The following is an 11,610-nucleotide window of genomic DNA, read 5'->3' as shown; positions in this document are numbered from 1 at the left end:
CAAGAAGGCCTCTGACACAGCTAGATGATCAGGCACGTATAACAGGATGGGCACTGTAATGGATCAGAGAATACCTGACAAGGTCATGGTACATGATGAGGTATCACATCGGGCGCCTGTGACGAACGGGGTCCCACACGGGTCAGTCCTGGGACCAGTGCTATTTTTGGTGTATGTGAATGACATGATGGAAGGGTTAGACTCAGAAGTGTCCCTGTTCGCAGATGATGTGAAGTTAATGAGGAGAATTAAATCAGATGAGGATCAGGCAGGACTACAGAGAGACCTGTACAGGCTGGACACCTGGTCCAGCAACTGACTCCGATACCTTAGTAAGGAATCGTTCAAGACATTGCACACCGTGTATGTCAGGCCCATACTGGAGTATGCAGAACCCACACCTGGTCAAGCACGTCAAGAAATTAGAGAAAGTGCAAAGGTTTGCAACAAGGTTAGTTCCAGAGCTAAGGGAAATGTCCTACGAAGAAAGGTTAAAGGAAATCGGACTGTCGGCACAGGAGGACAGGAGGGTTAGGGGAGATATGGTAACAACATACAAAATACTGCGTGGAATAGATAAGGTGGATAGATACAGGATGTTCCAGAGATGGGACACAGAAACAAGGGGTCACAATTGGAAGTTGAAGACTCATATGAGTCAAAGGAATGTTAGGAAGTATTTCTTCAGTCATAGAGTTGTCAAGAAGTGGAATAGTCTAGCAAGTGATGTAGTGGAGGCAGGAACCATACATAGATTTAAGACGAGGTATGATAAAGCTCATGGAGCAGGGAGAGAGAGGACCTAGTAGCGTTCAGTGAAGAGGTGGGGCCATGAGCTATGTCTCGACCTCTGCAACCACAATTAGGTGAGTACATTATATATATATATATATATATATATATATATATATATATATATATATATATATATATATATATATATATATATATATATATATATATATATATAATCCTATATTTCACAAGAAAAGAACAAGATCTTACTCTCACGACAAAAGAGATTAAGATCCTTTATCTCACCAAACAAGAGAATAAGATCTTACATCTCTGAACAAAACAAGAGAGAATACGATCCTCTTCCTCACAACACAACGTCCCATTGATTCTTCTTTACCTCCCCGAAGAAAATAAAATGGAGAAAATAATAATATATAGAGGTGAAAGGCGCGAGACGAAATAATCTTGAGGCGGAGGAGGGGAAAATAGCGCAGTATTCCCTACACCACTGGAACTTAAGACGCCATTAATTATATTCAGGCCAGAGCCATCAACTGCACCATTATCATTCCCAGTGCCACCACGACCACCTGCCAGGAGGGACCTTAGTGCCAGAGAGGGAAGTGAGAGGGACAGGAGAGGTAGAGAGGGCAAGTGAGAGAAACAGGAGAGAGGGGGCACCCGAGAAAAATAAGAGGAGAGGGTGAGGGAGAGAGGGCAGGTGAGAGAAATATGAGAGGGAGAGAAGGCAGGTGAGAGAAATTTGAGAGGGAGAGAAGGCAAGTGAGAGAAACATGAGAGGGAGAAAGGACAGGTGAGAGAAACATGAGCGGGAAATGAGGAACAAAAAATGAGATGGAAGTGAGAGGTACAGGAGAGAGAGGGAGAATAGGATGAAGAGAGGGAGACTAGAGAAATAGTCATATTTCAGGGAGAGAAGAAATGAAGTAGAATTATATACAGGCTGGTAGAACACTGTGAAGAGGCGAGTGGAAACCTGACGCTATCACTACGCTTGTGACCCTGACTCATGTGATGTGACCTGCCTGTTGTCACGTGACCGCGCACTGTAGAACAAGATTCAGCTCTTATGACTATTAGTTTGATGAAGATGGTCTCTATGAGAGACCGAAAAATGCAGGATATATTACGATATATTTTGTTTATTAAGACTACTCAATCAAGAAGATATGCACTCTCTGGGTGCATATACACAGATATACACCTGGGTGTATATACTTGGTGATGTGTACGGTTTCTTGGGAGGATGGTTGTACTGCCTCTGGTGAGGACTCGCTTACACTTGATCAAAATCATTTATTGTCTGAGAAAGACCTGTTAGACATGATGGCTTGTAACTGTATGTTGTGTGTGTGTACTCACCTAATTGTGGTTGCAGGGGTCGAAACTCAGCTCCTGGCCCCGCCTCTTCACTGAGTGCTACTAGGTCCTCTCTCTCCCTGCTCCGTGAGCTTTATTATACCTCATCTTAAAGCTATGTATGGTTCCTGCCTTCACTACATCACTTGCTAGGCTATTCCACTTCCTGACTACTCTATGACTGAAGAAATACTTCCTAACATCCCTATGACTCATCTGGGTCTTCAACTTCCAATTGTGACCTGTTGTTTCTGTGTCCCCTCTTTGGAACATCCTGTCTTTGTCCACCTTGCCTATTCCACGCAGTATTTTGTATGTCGTTATCATGTCTCCACTAACCCTCCTGTCCTCCAGTGTCGTCAGTCCGATTTCCCTTAACCTTTCTTCGTATGACATTCCCCTTAGCTCTGGAACTAGCCTTGTCGCAAACCTTTGCACTTTCTCTAATTTCTTGACTTGCTTAATCAAGTGAGGGTTCCAAACAGATGCTGCATACTCCAGTATGGGCCTGACGTACACGGTGTACAGTGTCTTGAACGATTCCTCACTAAGGTATCGGAACGCTGTTCTCAGGTTCACCAGGCGCCCATATGCTGCAGCAGTTATCAGGTTGATGCGTGCTTCCGGAGACGTGCTCGGTGTTATACTCACCCCAAGATCATCATCCTTGAGCGAGGTTTGCAGTCTTTGGCCACCTAGCCTATACTCTGTCTGCGGTCTTCTGTGCCCTTCCCCGATCTTCATGACTTTGCATTTGGCGGGGTTAAATTCGAGAAGCCAGTTGCTGGACCAGGTGTCCAGTCTGTCCAGGTCTCTTTGAAGTCCTGCCCGGTCTTCATCTGATATAATTCTCCTCATTAACTTCACATCGTCTGCGAACAGGAACACTTCTGAGTCTAACCCTTCCATCATGTCATTCACATATACCAAAAATAGCACTGGTCTTAGGACCGACCCCTGTGGGACCCCACTCGTCACAGGTGCCCACTGTGATACCTCATCACGTTCTATGACTCGTTGTTGCCTCCCTGTCAGGTATTCTCTGATCCATTGCAATGCCCTCCCTGTTATACGCGCCTGATCCACTAGCTTCTGCACTAATCTCTTGTGAGGAACTGTGTCAAAGGCCTTCTTGCAGTCCAAGAAGATGCAATCAACCCACCCCCTCTCTCTCGTCTCTTACTTCTGTTACTTTATCATAAAACTCCAGAAGGTTTGTGACACAGGATTTGCCTTCCGTAAATCCGTGCTGTTGGTGTTTATACTCTTGTTCCGTTCCAGTTGCTCCACCACTCTGCTCCTGATAATCTTTTCCATGACTTTGCATACTATGCATGTCAGTGACACTGGTCTGTAGTTTAGCGCCTCTTTTCTGCCTCGCTTTTTAAAAATGGGAACTACATTTGCCGTTTTCCATACCTCAGGTAGTTGCCTAGTTTCAAGGGATGTGTTGAAGATTGTGGTTAGTGGCACACACAGCATATCCCCTCCCTCTCTAAGGACCCAAGGGGAGATGTTGTCTGGTCCCGTTGCCTTTGAGGCATCAAGGTCCCTTAGCAGCTTCACCTCCTCCTCAGTTGTATGTATGTCATCCAACACTTGTTGGTGTATTCCTTGCTGGTGTCTCCCTCTGTTCTGTCCTCCCAGAGGCCTTCCTGTCTCCATTGTAAATACTTCCTTAAATATCATATTGAGCTCCTCACATACTTCTTGATCATTTCTTGTGAGTTCTCAACCTTCTTTCCTTAGCCTGATCACCTGGTCTTTGCCTGTTGTCTTCCTCCTAATGTGGCTATACAGCAGTTTCGGGTCAGACTTGACTTTCGATGCTATGTCGTTTTCGTACTGTCGCTGGACCTCCCTCCTTACCTGTGCATACTCGTTTCTGGCTCTTCGACTTATCTCCTTATTTTCCTGGGTCCTTTGCCTCCTGTACCTTTTCCATTCTCTGGTGCACTTAGCTTTTGCCTCCTTAAACCTTCGGGTAAACCAAGGACTCGCTTTGTTCTTCCCATTATTTCTATTGCCCTTGAGAACAAACCTTTCTTCTGCCTCCTTGTATTTTGTTGTTACATATTCCATCATCTCGTTTACTGACTTTCCTACCAGTTCTCTGTCCCACTGAACCTCCTGCAGGAAGTTCCTCATACCTGTGTAGTCCCCCTTTTATAGTTTGGCTTTTCCCATTCAAGTCCTGTTACCTTCTCCACTTGTAGCTCTACTATATAATCAAAACTCAGAACCACGCGATCGCTAGCTCCAAGGGGCCTCTCGTAAGTGATTCCTCGATGTCTGACCTGCTCAGGGTGAACACAAGGTCCAGTCTTGCTGGTTCATCCTCCCCTCTCTCTCTGGTAGTGTCCCTGGCATGTTGATGCATGAGGTTTACCAGTACCACATCCATCATCTTGGCTCTCCATGTTTCGGGACCCCCGTGTGGCTCCAGGTTTTCCCAGTCGATCTCCTTGTGGTTGAAATCGCCCATAACCAGTAACTTTGCTATGCTCAAGTGAGCTCTTCTTGCCACTTCAGGCAGTGTGTCCACCATCGCTCTGTTGTTTTCTTCGTACTCCTCTCTTGGCCTCCTGCAGTTCTGTGATGGGTTATACATCACTCCAATGACTATTTTGTTACCCAGATTGAATTGTACCTACTGTGTGGTCCCTTTCTCCTATCTCGTCCATGCCTTCCATTTCCTTAAATCCCCATCGGTTTTTTATGAGCAGTGCAACCCCTCGTCCCCCTCTACTCCTTCTATCTTTCCTCAGGATCTGATATCCCATTGGGAAGATTGCGTCTGATATTGTCTCAGTGAGTTTCGTCTCTGTGACTGCTATGATGTCTGGGGATTTCTCACTGATTCTTTCGTGCCACTCATATTTATTCATTATTCCGTCCGTGTTTGTATACCAAACCTTCGGCTTCTTTTCTGTCACTGTGGTCCTGGGAGAATATTGGGGTTGGGGGAGTGGGAGCCCTGGTGGGGGCCTATGGGGGGCTGTGGTGTGGGTGGGGTCAGAATGCCCATAGGGGGCAGCTGTAGGGGTGAGGTTTGTGATGTGGGGGTTGGTGGCAGTGGGAACAGTGTGTGGGTTTTGGTTGCGTTGGGGGTGTCGCGGTTGGAGTCCTTTTGCGGGAGTTTCTGGGGGGAGGGAGTTTGCCCTTTCTCCTGTTTCTAGGTCTTGCTCATCTTCTTCATTGCCTCTCGTTCCTCCTTGCGTCTTTGTACCCTCTCTTTCAGTATGTCCTGTCATGTCATTCACGTATACCAGAAATAGCACTGGTCCTAGGATTGACCCCTGTGGAACCCCGCTCGTCACAGGCGCCCACTGTTATACTTCATCACGTACGATGACTCGTTGTTGCCTCCCTGTCAGGTAGTATTCTCTCATCCATTGCAGTGCCCTTCCCGTTATGCGTGCCTTATCCTTTAGCTTTTGCACTAATCTCTTGTGAGGAACTGTTTCGAAAGCTTTCTTGCAGTCCAAGAACATACAATCTACCCAACCCTCTCTCTCGTGTCTTACTTCCGTTACCCTGCCATAAAACTCCAGTTGGTTTGTGACACAGGATGTGAATCCGTGCTGGTTGTCGTTAATAAGCTTGTTCCGTTCTAGGTGTTCCACCACTCTCCTCCTGATAATCTTCTCCATGGCTTTGCATACTATACACGTCAGTGACACTGGTCTATAGTTTAATGCCTCGTTTCTGTTTCCTTTCTTAAAAATGTAGACTATATTTGCCGTCTTCCATACCTCAGGTAGTTGCCCAGTTTTGCTCCCTCTCTAAGGACCCACGGAGAGATGTCCGGTCCCATCGCCTTTGAGGTATCGAAATCACTTAGCAGCTTCTTCACCTCCTCGGTTGTGTATTTCATCCAACACTTGTTGGTATATCCCTTGTTGCTATTCCCCTCTGTTGTGACCTCCCAGAGTCCTTTCTGTCTTCACTGTAAATACGTCCTTAAATCTCACGTTGAGCTCCTCACATACTTCTTGGTCGTTTTTTGTGAGCTCCCCACCTTCTCTCATCAGCCTGATTACTTGGTCCTTGACATGGCTATACAACAACTTCGGGTAGGACTTGACTTTCGATGTTATGTCGTTTTCGTCCTGTCGCTGGGCCTCCCTTCTTATCTGTACATACTCGTTTTTGGCTCTTCGACTGATCTCTTTATTTTCCTGGGTACTTTGTCTTCTGCACTTTTTCATTCTCTAGTGCATTTTGTTTTTTCCTCCCTACACCTTTGGGTAAACCAAGGGCTCCTTCTGGTCTTCCCATTATTTCTGTTGCCCTTGGGAACAAACCTTTCCTCTGCCTCCTTGCATTTTGTTGTTACGTAGTCCATTTCGTTTACTGTCTTTCCTACCAATTCTCTTTCCCACTGAACCTCCTGCAGGAAGTTCCTCATACTTATGTAGTCCTTTCTTTCGTAGTTTGGCTTTTCCCATCCTATTCTTGTTACCTCTCCACTTGTAACTATTATGCATTAAAAGCTCAGAACCACGTGATCACCAGCTCCAAGGGGCCTTTCATAAGAACATAAGAACATAAGAATGTAGGAACACTGCAGAAGGCCTACTGGCCCATACGAGGCAGGTCCTTATCAAAACGATCTCTACCTAAAGCCACCCAAGAAATAACTCCCGTACTCAATGACACCAATCAAACCCAGCCCCTCCCACTCATATATTTGTCCAGTCTCCTCTTAAAGCTACACAAGGTCCTAGCCTCTATCACCTCACTAGGAAGACTGTTCCACGCATCTACAACTCTGTTAGAAAACCAGTACTTACCTATGTCCTTTCTAAATCTAAATTTATCCAACTTATATCCATTATTTCTGGTTCTTACCTGGTTCGACACCCTCAGTACTTTATTAATATCTCCCTTGTTTATGCCTGTCATCCACTTATACACTTCAATGATATCTCCTCTCGTTCTACGCCTCTCCAGAGAGTGGAGATTTAAGGCTTTAAGTCCATCTTCATACGGGAGGTTCCTTACACAGTAAATCATTTTAGTCATTCTTCTCTGTATGCTCTCTAATGAGTCTATATCCATCCTGTAGTAAGGAGACCAAAACTGAGCAGCATAATCTAAATGAGGCCTCACTAGTGATGTATAGAGCTGCAAAATAACTTTTGGACTTCTGTTACTTATACTTCTTGAGATAAATCCAAGTAATCTGTTGGCCTTGTTGCGCACACTAAGGCACTGCTGTCTTGGCTTTAGATTTCTGCTTACCATGACTCCCAAGTCTTTTTCACATTCTGTATGATCAAGCTCTACTTCACCTAGATTATAGCTTCGAGGGTTATTATCATTACCAAGGGCAAGTACCTTACACTTATCCACATTGAACTTCATCTGCCATTTTTCAGACCAAGACATTAATTTGTCCAAATCGTCCTGGAGTTCATTGATATCCTCCTCAGAGTGAATTATACGGCCTATCTTTGTATCATCAGCAAATTTACTCATGTCACTCGTAATCCCTTCATCAAGGTCATTAATGTAAATTATGAACAAGAGAGGGCCTAAAACTGATCCTTGTGGAACGCCACTAGTGACTAATCCCCATTCAGATTTCACTCCATTAATGGTAACTCTCTGTTCTCTATCGGTAAGCCATGCCTCAATCCACGCTAGAACCTCACCTCCTATACCATGAGCTGCCACTTTTCTTAAGAGTCTCTTGTGAGGTACTCTGTCGAAGGCTTTACTAAAATCCAAATAAACAATATCATATTCTTTATCACTGTCAACTGCCTCAAATGTTCTATTGAAGAACGTCAGTAAGTTTGTCAGGCAGGAACGACCTCTCGTGAATCCATGCTGAGATTCATTTATCAAGTTATGCTCTTCAAGGTGACTTCTGATAATGTCAGCTATAATTGATTCTAATAACTTGCCCACTATAGATGTCAGGCTTATTGGACGGTAATTTGAAGGAGTGGACTTATCCCCTGATTTGAATATAGGAACCACATTAGCCATCTTCCACATCTCTGGCACAACACTGGTAAGGATGGACGCATTGAATACACTCGTTAATGGCTGACTAAGCTCCATCTTGCATTCCTTAAGTACCCTTGAAAACAACTCATCGGGTCCCGGGGACTTATTTTGTTTCAGTTTGTCTATCTGTTTAATAACCATGTCCCTCGTGACAGTAATATTAGTTAACTTAAATTCATCAGGAACTAAATAATTGTTAATTACTGGAATCTCATTTACATCTTCCTGTGTAAAAACTGACAAAAAATAGTCATTAAATAAGGAACACATTTCCAGTTCATTATCCGTCAGCTGTCCATTCCCAGATTTCAGAGGTCCTACTGTTTCCTTCACCTTCGTCCTATACACTTGAAAGAACCCCTTTGGATTAGACTTTGATTCATTAGCGACTCTAATTTCATAGTCACGTTTAGCCTTTCTAATCGCCTTTTTTACTTCTCTTTTAAGCTGAACATATTGGTCAGTAAGGTTAACCTCTCCTCTTCTGATGCGCCTATAAATTCCCCTTTTCTCCCCTAATAGATGCTTTATCCTCCTGTTAACCCATTTGGGATCGTTATTATTAGACCTAATTTCTCTCTGGGGAATGTATATACTCTGGGCACTGTGTAAATTATTGAGAAAACAATCATAAAAGCAGATCCCTTCATATTCATAAGTATGATTATCGTCAATAAAATCATTAGCTAGATAACCCCAATCAAGATTAGACAGATGTTCCCTAAGTCCATTATAATCGGCAGAACGAAAATCGGGGATTTTTACTGTATTATCATTATTCTTGCATTCCCAATTAATGCTAAAGGTGATGGATTTGTGATCACTTGCGCCAAGCTCTTCAGTGATCTCCAGATTATTCACGAGTGTTTCCTTATTTGACAAGACTAGGTCTAGCAAATTATTACCCCTGGTAGGTTCAGTTACACTCTGTTTCAGAAAACAGTCCTGAACTGTTTCCATGAAGTCACTGGACTCTAGATTACCTGTCAAAGAATTCCAGTCAATTTGGCTAAAGTTAAAGTCCCCTACTATGACTACGTTACTGTGTCCAGAAGCCCTAACAATTTCGTCCCAAAGAAGTCTCCCTCTATCGTGATCCAAGCCTGGAGGTCGGTATATTACACCTAGAATTAGTTTTTCTTGACCCTCCACGAACTCTACCCAAACAGACTCTGTTACTGCTCCATCTATTTTTATACCTGTTTTTATGCAACAATTAATATTTTCTCGAACATACAATGCAACTCCTCCCCCCTTCCCATTACATCTATCCACATTGAACAACTTAAATCCCTGAATATTACACTCAGCAGTCATATCCCGACTCTTTAAATCATACCACGTTTCAGTTAATGCAATGATATCAAAGTTCCCAGCACATGCTACCAAACGTAGTTCATTAATTTTATTTCTTGCACTTCGACTGTTAGCATAAAATACCATCATATGTTTTTTCTTCTGCACATTTTTCCTATTCATCTTTGTTTTTACACAATTTCTGAAATTATCATTACCCAGAGTTACTACATGACAGTTACTATTAAGATTCTTAATATCAGAGCATAAGTCAATATATCCATACTCATTATTAATCATTTCTAAACCCATACCTCTAACTAATCCTAGTTTAAAGTCCTAACAACCCCCTCAACTGAGTTAGCAAGAAAACCCACACCTGCCCTGGATAAGTGAACCCCATCCCTGGCATACAAGTCATTTCGGCCATAGAAGTTGTCCCAGTTGTCAATGAATGGTACTGCATTATCCTTACAGTGTTTATCCAGCCAACAATTAATACCAATTGCTCTGGACAACCATTCATTACCAACACCTCTTCTTGGCAAAATGCCACATATAACAGGGCGCCCCCCCTTCTTCCTAATCATGTCTATAGCTGTCCTGAACTTTCTAACTAAATCCTCACTTCTACGCTTGCCTACATCATTGCCTCCAGCACTGAGGCAAATAATAGGATTGATCCCATTACCGTTCATGATGTTGTCAAGCCGGCTAACAATGTCCTCCATCCCAGCCCCAGGAAAGCATACCCTTTGTCTCCTACTCCTGTCCTTCAAGCAGAATGCCCTATCCATGTATCTAACCTGGCTATCCCCAACAACAACAATATTCTTACCTTCCTTGTTGTCGTTCGTCGTGACGATCCCAGTAGTAGACACATTCGTCGGGTAGCACCAAGAATGCGTTGGAGGTTTCCACGGGAGTTTCCACAGCAGTCTCTTTCTTCTTCATCGTTTCTGGCTTTCCATTCGTCTTCTTGATCGTCAACTTCGTCGTCCCCTGCTGTCCAGCCACTGACCACGATCCCTTCTTGACCTGAGGACTCGAAACAGGAGGACTACTACGAATCCTCTTGTTTTCCTCGGTCAATCGCCGTATCTCCATCTTCGCTGCCCTCAATTCTTCCTTAAGTTGCTGGTAAAGTTGCTCGATGGAGGGCATCTTGGTTCAGTCCACGGAGCAAACAAGACACTTCTTCACAGAGTTAAGTATAGGTCAGCACTCAAGAGCACACACAGAGCTAAGTACACATCCTCAATGTCCGAGCTACTCAGAGTGAACACAAGGTCCAGTTCATGGTAGTGTCCCTAACATGTTGATGCATGAGGTTTTCCAGTACCACATCCATCATTTTCACTTTCCATGTTTCGCGACCCCGTGTGGTTCCAGGTTTTCCCAATCAGTCTCCTTGTGATTGAAATAGCCAATAACTAGTAACTTTGCTCTACCCGTGTGAGCTCTTCTGGCCACCTCAGCTAGTGTGTCCACAATTGTCTGTTGCTCCCTTCGTATTCTTCTCTTGGCTTCCTGCAGTTCTGTGGCGGGTTATATATCACTGCAATGACTACCTTATGTCCCCCAGACTGAAGTGTACCTATTATGTAATCCCCTTCGCCAATTTCGTTCATTCCTTCCATTTCCTCAAACCCCATTGGGTTTTAATGAGCAGTGCAACTCCTCCTCCCTCTCTGTTCCTTCTATCTTTCCTCAGGATCTGATATCCGGGTGGAAAGATTGCATCTGTTATCATCCCGGTGAGTTTCGTTTCTGTGACTGCTGTGATGTCTTGAGACGTCTCCTTGATTCTTTCATGCCACTCCTCACATTTATTAGTTATTCCATCTGCATTCGTATACCAAACCTTCAACTTCTTTTTTTTCTAAAACTGTGGTCTGGGGAGAACGTTGGGGTTGTGGTAAGGGGAGCGGAAGCCCTGGCAGGGATCGATGGGGGGGTTGCTGTGGGGTGGTGGTCGTGATGAGGGGGTGGGGGTAGAGGGTACAGTGTGTGGGTTTTGGGTTAGATCGTTTGGTTGCATTAGGGTTGTCGCGCGCGCGTGCGTGTGTGTGTACTCACCTAATTGTACTCACCTAATTGTGGTTGCAGGGGTCGAGACTCAGCTCCTGGCCCCGCCTCCTCACTGATCGCTACTAGGTCCTCTCTCTCTCTCTG

The sequence above is a fragment of the Cherax quadricarinatus genome, chromosome 1 (genome assembly GCF_038502225.1).
Source record: "Cherax quadricarinatus isolate ZL_2023a chromosome 1, ASM3850222v1, whole genome shotgun sequence".
Lineage (NCBI taxonomy): Eukaryota > Metazoa > Arthropoda > Malacostraca > Decapoda > Parastacidae > Cherax > Cherax quadricarinatus.
This window is presented reverse-complemented; position numbering follows the sequence as displayed.